We start from the raw sequence: 7,889 nt of genomic DNA, 5'->3' as shown, positions 1-7,889 counted from the left end.
CCTATTGGAAACAGTCTGTTGTTCCATGTCCAGTTCTAACTGTTGCTTCTTGACTTGCATATAGATTTCTCAGGAGGCAGGTCAGATGGTCTGATATTCCCATCTCTTGAAGAATTTTCCACAGTTTGTTGTGATCCACACAGTCAAAGGCTTTGGCATAAAAATAAATAAGCAGAAGTAAATAATAAAGCAGAAGTTAATAAAGCAGAAGTAGATGTTTTTCTGGAACTCTGTTGCTTTTTTGATGATCCAACAGATGTTGGCAATTTGATCTCTGGTTCCTCTGGATTTTCTAAACCCAGGTTGAACATCTGGGAGTTCACAGTTCACGTACTGTTGAAGCCTGGCTTGGAGAATTTTGAGCATTACTTTGCTAGCGTGTGAGATGAGTGCAATTGTGCAGTAGTTTCAACAATTTTTGGCATTGTCTTTCTTTAGGATTGGAATGAAAACTGACCTTTTCCAGTCCTGTCTTCTGAGTTTCCCAAATATGCTGACATATTGAGTGCAGCACTTTCACAGCATCATCTTTCAGGATTTGAAATAGCTCAACTGGAATTCCATCACCTCCACTGGTTTTATTCATAGTGATGCTTCCTAAGGCCCACTTGACTTCACATTCCAGGATGTCTGGCTCTAGGTGAGTGATCACATCATCATGATTATCTGAGTCATTAAGATCTTTTTTTGTATAGCTCTTCTGTGTATTCCTGCCACCTCTTCTTAATATCTTCTGCTTCTGTTAGGTCCATACCATTTCTGTCCTTTATTGAGCCCATCTTTGCATGAAATGTTCCCTTGGTGTCTCTAATTTTCTTGAGGAGATCTCTAGTCTTTCCCATTCTATTATTTTCCTCTGTTTCTTTGCACTGATCACTAAGGAAGGCTTCCTTATCTCTCCTGCTATTCTTTGGAACTGTGCATTCAAATGGGTATATCTTTCCTTTTCTCCTTTGCCTTTAGCTTCTCTTCTTTTCTCAGCTGTTTGTAAGGCCTCCTCAGACAACCATTTGGACTTTTTGCATTTCTTTTTCTTGGGGATGATCTTGATCAGTGCCTCTTGTACAATGTCATGCATGAACCTCTGCCCATAGTTCTTCAGGCACTCTGTCTATCAGTTCTAATCCCTTGAATCTATTTGTCATTAGGTCGTACATGAATGGCCTAGTGGTCACATGCACGGGCAAAGGAGAAGCCCCAGCAAAATGATAGGAGCAAAATTGCATTTAGAATCAAACCCCTTACCCATCAGAGACACTCCAAGGGCTCAAACAAATCTTGTGCACTCCAGGACCCAGAGACCCCACAGAGACTGAGACAGAACTGTGAACATCTCCTGCAGAGGTATGGGTCATTGGTGGACTGCCACAGGGGCAGGGGCTCTGGGTGCAGTAGACCTGGGTATAGCATAAGCCCTCTTGGAGGAGGTCTCCATTAACCCCACCATAGAGCCACCAGAACTTACACAGTCTGGGAAACAAACTCTTGGTGGGCACAAACAGAACCTTGTGTGCACCAGGACCCAGGAGAAAAGAGCAGTGACTCCACAAGAGACTGACCCAGACTTGCCCGTGAGTGTCCAGGAGTCTCCAGCAGAGGCGTGGATTGACAGTGGCTTGCTGAAGGGTTGGGGGCACTGAGTCCAACATTGCATGCATAGGACCTTTTGAAGGAGATCGCCGTTTTCTTCATTACCTCCACCATAGTTTGGTCTCAGGTCAACAACAGGGCGGGGACACAACCCCGCCCATCAACAGAAAATTGGATGAAAGACTTACCGAGAATGGCCCCGCCCATCAGAACAAGACCCAGTTTCCCCCTCAGTCAGTCTGTCCCATCAGGAAGCTTCCATAAGCCTCTTATCCTAATCCATCAGAGGGCAGACAGAATGAAAACCACAATCACAGTAAATGGCAATAGCCAGGTGTTAATCTCCTGATTGTACATCATGTAGCACCGGATCTTTATCCAAAGCTTGACCACTGATAGATGCTTCAGAAACAAACTTAGAGTGTCCTTTTTAACAACTTAATTAAGTTTTTAACGATATAACATAATAACAAGAAACTATCTCAGAAGTGAGTAATGAAATTAGAATTTAATGTTCAGTGAAACAACAATTTTTCATTGTGAAGGCATTAACCCTGCAGCCAGGGAAGGTTTTATCCCTTCAAATAAAAATGAGGTTTCTCAGGGATCCAGGAAAAGCCAAGCAGCTGTCTTGGATTTTCCATAGCTCTGTTTGATTTACAGTTATTTTTTACCCATCTTAAATTTCCCAGTTTAGAAGTAGACCATTGTCATGTTTTAAGAACATCAGGATAGCAATAGTCTGACAGTGAGGGGTTAATTTTGTAGAAGCAGAATGAGCTCTATCTATGTGTACCATAATCTTCATATATCATTGTGAAATAATACTTATTTAATTCACCAAAGTAACAAGGGATTTTAAGAACAAATATAAATCACTTAAAGGCAAAGAAATTTACAGTCTGTTATCAGAAGTCACATTCTAGGAAAACTATTCTCTTAACAGAAAGAGAAAACTAAATTCCAGTCTGGTATCAGCTTACTGTTAACAACAAATTTGTTTACCTGGTTAATCTTAGAAAGTCTTTTCCACAAATCTTGAAGAAGTAGCAATATTCTTGCAAAGGCATCATAGTGAAACCATAGAAGGCACGGTTTAAAATCTGATTACACTGCAATTGACAAAGCAACCATTGCTGTGACATCTAACACTTTAGTATGATAAATAGAATTATAATTGACATTATATCAGATCTTCATGAATTCCACATAATTTTTAGGAAATCTATATTAGTAACATCAACCATACAATATAACCTGAGAAAATTTATCACTCCTCCAACAATACTTCCCATGTAATTTAACATGTCAAATGAATCAAGGTAGTTTAATATCTTTCTTTGAGAAGTCTCAGGCGCCTTCTGAAGTACCTCAGAGTCAGCTAGAGGTCAAAAGAACTTCATTGGAATTTAATTTTAGAAAGTTTTGCCAAAAATATCAAAAGGATTTATAACAGATAGGATCATGTAGGTCACTGGGAAACAAGTTATTCACTTGGCCAAGGTAGCAAAAAAATTTGAAAGGTAAACATAGAACAGATCAATTTAGAGGTAAAGAAAGTTAAAATCCATTATCAAAGACAGTTCAACATCTCAAGAAAACTTGTATTATGCACAAAACTCTTGCTTCGTGTCCAGTTTCCATAAACTTTTTTTTTCTATCACTTTGTTCATCTAGAAACAGCCACCTGTAAATCAGACCTACTTTCTTTGCCCTTAATAAAATGTAATTTTATTTTTCATATCTTTTTTACTAAAAACATACATTCTACTTTCCTTAAGCAACCATGAACTGTAGTTTATATTAGCACCCTGTAGATTAGTGAACTAAATACCAGTGATAATTTCTAAAAGCATTTGCTTTTTATAGAGAACATTTTAGGATGGCATTAAACATATTCATTAGTAGTCAAAAATCTCTAGTTTTTCTGTAAGAGGAAGTTACTGTTCAGTAATTAATGTTTCAAAATCTTATTTTACTTGGAAATCACCTAGCTATTCAATAAACTTCCATCACTGAGTCTAGCATAATCCTAAAAGTTCAAGTTACCCCAATCTGAAGAGACTATTTTAGACAGACATTCCTAAAGCATAATTATTCTTAATAAAGTTTATCTAAAACCTCCTATCTCACTTACATTTTCTTTCATTGAAAGTTTCTTCATTCAAGTTACTTTCTTTGTTGACCAATTTAGCTTACATTAAACCTAGGCACAATAAAAGCATTACACAATGTTGATAACTCGAGACATGTCTTAATTAAATTAGCAAACAAACATTAATACTAGATATTAAATACTGAATATTTCCCAGTTCATGCGAACCTGATATTCATTTAGGTTAATTTCTCTTGTAACTGTTCAATTTGTAAGGGCTTACTTTTTTTAAAAGCCAACTGAATAGAGCTCATTTACAAAGTAACCTCAGCAATATCAAATAAAGACATGCACTGACACACACACGTCCAGACATAGTTTTGTTTTGTTTTTTTTCCTCTCTCCTTGCTAAGACTATTCCATTTCCCTAACAGATCCCCTCCTCTACCACCTGCCTTGAAAGTTCTGGATTTTCTCTTTCATGCCATGTGGGCCAGGCCTTTCTCCAGGCTTCCAAGACCCATCCTAGTGGGAGATCAGCAGCATCTCCCCAGCCTTGCTAAGTCCTGTGACCCCTAATTGTGAGCTCTCCCTTCTCCAGCTTTGGGTTCTATGCTCATCCTGCTCCACTTCCTCAGAACCACACACCTGACCCCTCTTCCTCAGAAGCAGCCTTCCCATGCTCCCCATCTCCCCTCAGGACACTGGGCTAGATTCTGCCAGTCCTCTAGGTTTAGGGCTTTCCTTCTGAACTGGCCTGGCACAGCTCTGGAGAAAAATATGTTGGCTAATGCTAGGTGTTGGCCTTGTGAACAGAGTGGACATAATGTTGCATGGCTTCTTGCCTGACAGAGGCTTCATCTTCTTCCTCAGCCTGTAACTGCTGAGGGTGGTGCCAGGCAGGGAGGTCCTTGCTTAGAGAGCCCAGACCTGCAGCTTTATTCTGCTCTCACATAACTGGGGGTGGAGGGGTGCCGGGAGGGCTATGGATCTCCTTTTCCCAACCCCACCCTTGCTGTGTTTTGCCTTCACAGATGCTCACTCTCTTTCCTATCATTTCACCGTTGATCCTCAGACCAGACCTAGGCAACCATGGTGTGTGGTTCAAGGCCGGGTGGATGGAAAGGCTTTTCTCTCCTATGACTGTGGTGGGTCTAAGATCGAGTACATGAGCCCATTGGGAGAGGAAGTGAAAACTACAGAGGTCTGGAAAACACAAGCAGAGACATTGGGCATCAGGGAGTTGCTCAAGGAGCAACTGCCTGACATTACATGGAGAAACACAGGGTCCTGGGTGAGTTAGGTCGGTGGGAATGTAAATTAATACAACCACTATGGAAGACAGTATGGAGATTCCTTTAAAATCTAGGAACAAAACTACCATATGATCCAGCAATCCCACTACTAGGCATATACCCTCAGGAAACCAAAAGAGAAAAAGACACATGTATCCCAATATTCATTGTAGCACTATTTACAATAGCTAAGACATAGAAACAACCTAGATATCCATCAACAGATGAATGGATAAAGAAGCTGTGGTACATCTATCCAGTGGAATATTACTCAGCCATAAAAAGGAATGTATTTCAGTCAGTTCTAATGAGGTGGATGAACCTGGAGCCTATTATACAGAGTGAAGTAAGTCAGAAAGAGAAAAACAAATACCATATATTAACCCATATATACAGAAATTATTATGAATCTATTTGCAGGACAGCATGGAGACTTTGACATAGAGAACAGACTTATGGACATGGTGGGGTGGGAGAAGGAAGGAGAAGAGTGGGACAAATGGAGAGAGTAACATGGAAACACTACCATATGTAAAATATATAACCAATGGGAATTTGCTGTATGACTCAGGGAACTCAAACCAAGGCTCTATAACAACCTAGAGGGGTAGGATGAGAGGGAAGTGGGAGGGAGGTTCAAGAGGGAGGAGACATATGTACACCTATGGGTGATTCATGCTGATGCATGGCAGAAACCACACAATATTCTAAAGCAATTATCCTTCAAGTAAAAAATAAATTGAAAAAGAAAGTCCAAGGGCAGGAGGGCCAGATTGAGGGCTTAGCTACATTCATTGTTTTCAGGTAAAAAATAAAGGATATTGTCCTTCCTTAGTAGTCCAGTGGAAGGACCAGGATTTGGAGGAGAGACCAGAGCCAGATTAGGTGGGCCCAGGGGAAGTGGACCCAAGTGGGGCAAAGATTCTGTCAAGCCCAGAAGCTGAGTTATTTCTTTCCCACAGTGGAGGCAGCCCCTCTCACCCTACAGGGCAAGATAATGTGTTGGTGTGAAAAGGATGGACACACCAGTGGATACTGGCAGTTTGCTTTCAATGGACAAATGTCCTCTTTGATTCAGAGAATGGACACTGGATAGTCGTTCATTCTGGAGGGAAACAGATGGGAGAGAAGTGAGAGAAAGACAGAGCTGTGACCAACTTCTTCAAGAAGGTCTCCATGGGAGACTGTCGGGTCTGGCTTCAGGATTTCTTGGTGCGCTGGGAGGAAATGTTGAAGACCACGGGTAAGTGAGATGAGGAGAAGTGGTAGTCCACTCAAAAGGGCATGGATCCACCCCTCTGTGTGTGTGTCTGTGTGTGTGTGTGAAAGTGATCTATTCAAGCTGAGTAGTTCCTGGGAGAACAGTGGCCCTGGGGTTGCTCTGATCCTCTTTCCTCTTCTGCCTCCTGACATCTCCCTCCCAGCACAGGCCTTTGAACCATTGTACATGGATTCTTGCTGACCCCTAACATGAGGGCACCACTCCGATTCTAGAGATTTCCTTCTTACTGACCCTCTCTACAAACTCTTTAAAAATATCGGCTATTCTAGTTCTGGAAATCTGTCAATACCACCTCAAACATCAGCTCCTGAGAGGACTTAATCTGTTCCCATCCTCCTGTTGCCTCATCTGATGTCACGTAGGACTGAGGGGCTGTATGGGGACCCTTGCTCGCCCATCCACTATCTGAGCTCTGTGGAGATGGGGGGCCTCCCTTCCTCCTTCTCACCTCAGGACCTGTCACAGGGGCTGCCATATGGTTGGTTCAAATGACTGCATAACACAGAGACAGACTTGTGAACAGAGCAGGGGAAGGAGAGGGTGGATGAACTGAGACGGTAGCAGTGACGTATATGCACACTGGAAGTGAAAGTTGCTCAGTCATGTCTGACTCTTTGCAACCTCATGGACTGTATGGGAATGTCTGACTCTTTGCAACCTCATGGACTGTATGGGATTCTCCAGGGCAGAATACTGGAGTGGGAAGCCTTTTCCTTCTCCAGGGTATCTTCGCAACCCAGGGATCGAACCCAGGTCTGCCACATTGCAGACAGATTCTTTACCAGCTGAGCCACCAGGGAAACCCAAGAATACTGGAGTGGGTAGCTTATCCCTTCTCCAGCGGATCTTCCTGACCCAGGAATTGAACTGGGGTTCTGCATTGCAAGCAGATTCTTTACCAACTGAGCTATCAGGGAAGCCCCTATATACACACTATCATGTGAAAAATAGCTAACAGGTGGGAAGCTGCTATATAACACAAGGAGCCCAGCCTGGCACTATGTGATGGCCTAGAGGGTTGGGATGGGGGCAGGGAAGGAGGCTCAGGATGGAGGAGGTGTATATATAATTATGGCTCATTTGCTTTGTCCTACAACAGAAACCAACATGGCATTGTAAAAAAATTATCCTCCAATTAAAAAAAAAAACCCAGACTCTATAGTAAGGTACCTGGGTAAGGGGGGTTAAGGAGGCATCTGCTCAGTTTGGGGTATGTAGAAGGGCTTCACTCTTATTTTCCTTGCAGTATCTCTAACCGAAGCTCCCCTCACAGTCCAGTCGACAACCACAGCCATCAAGTCCATCACCTTGATCCTCTCTGTGGTCTTCATGGATTTCATAACAACTGGTTTCATCAGCCCGGATTCTGGGCTGAGTTCCAGAAACAGGTACTGAGGGCAGAATTCCGAGGGAAGGCAGGGGCACAGGGCCTGGTGTGAGGACGAGGAAGGTGAATCCCAGCCCACCCCTGCCCCTCACTGAACCTCCTCACCCTGGAAATGAGCAGGGGGATAAGACCCCATATCATCTGAGAGCAGAACTCGACAAGCTCAGCCCTGAGTTCTGAGAGGTCCCCACTGTCAGGTGACATTGTGAAAAGGGAGGGGCCTTCACTACGCTGAGGGCC

General features: G+C 42.7%; 1 pseudogene; it reads left to right on the top strand.

Moving 5' to 3' along the window:
* The first annotated feature begins 4,670 nt into the window (after positions 1 to 4,670).
* On the top strand, positions 4,671 to 7,657 carry LOC129659930 (UL16-binding protein 1-like; annotated as a pseudogene).
* The last annotated feature ends 232 nt before the right edge of the window (positions 7,658 to 7,889 follow it).

Source organism: Bubalus kerabau, chromosome 9, assembly GCF_029407905.1.
Source record: "Bubalus kerabau isolate K-KA32 ecotype Philippines breed swamp buffalo chromosome 9, PCC_UOA_SB_1v2, whole genome shotgun sequence".
NCBI classification, from domain to species: domain Eukaryota; kingdom Metazoa; phylum Chordata; class Mammalia; order Artiodactyla; family Bovidae; genus Bubalus; species Bubalus kerabau.
The sequence above is the reverse complement of the archived record's forward strand: the minus strand, read 5'-3'. Positions and strand labels throughout refer to the sequence as shown.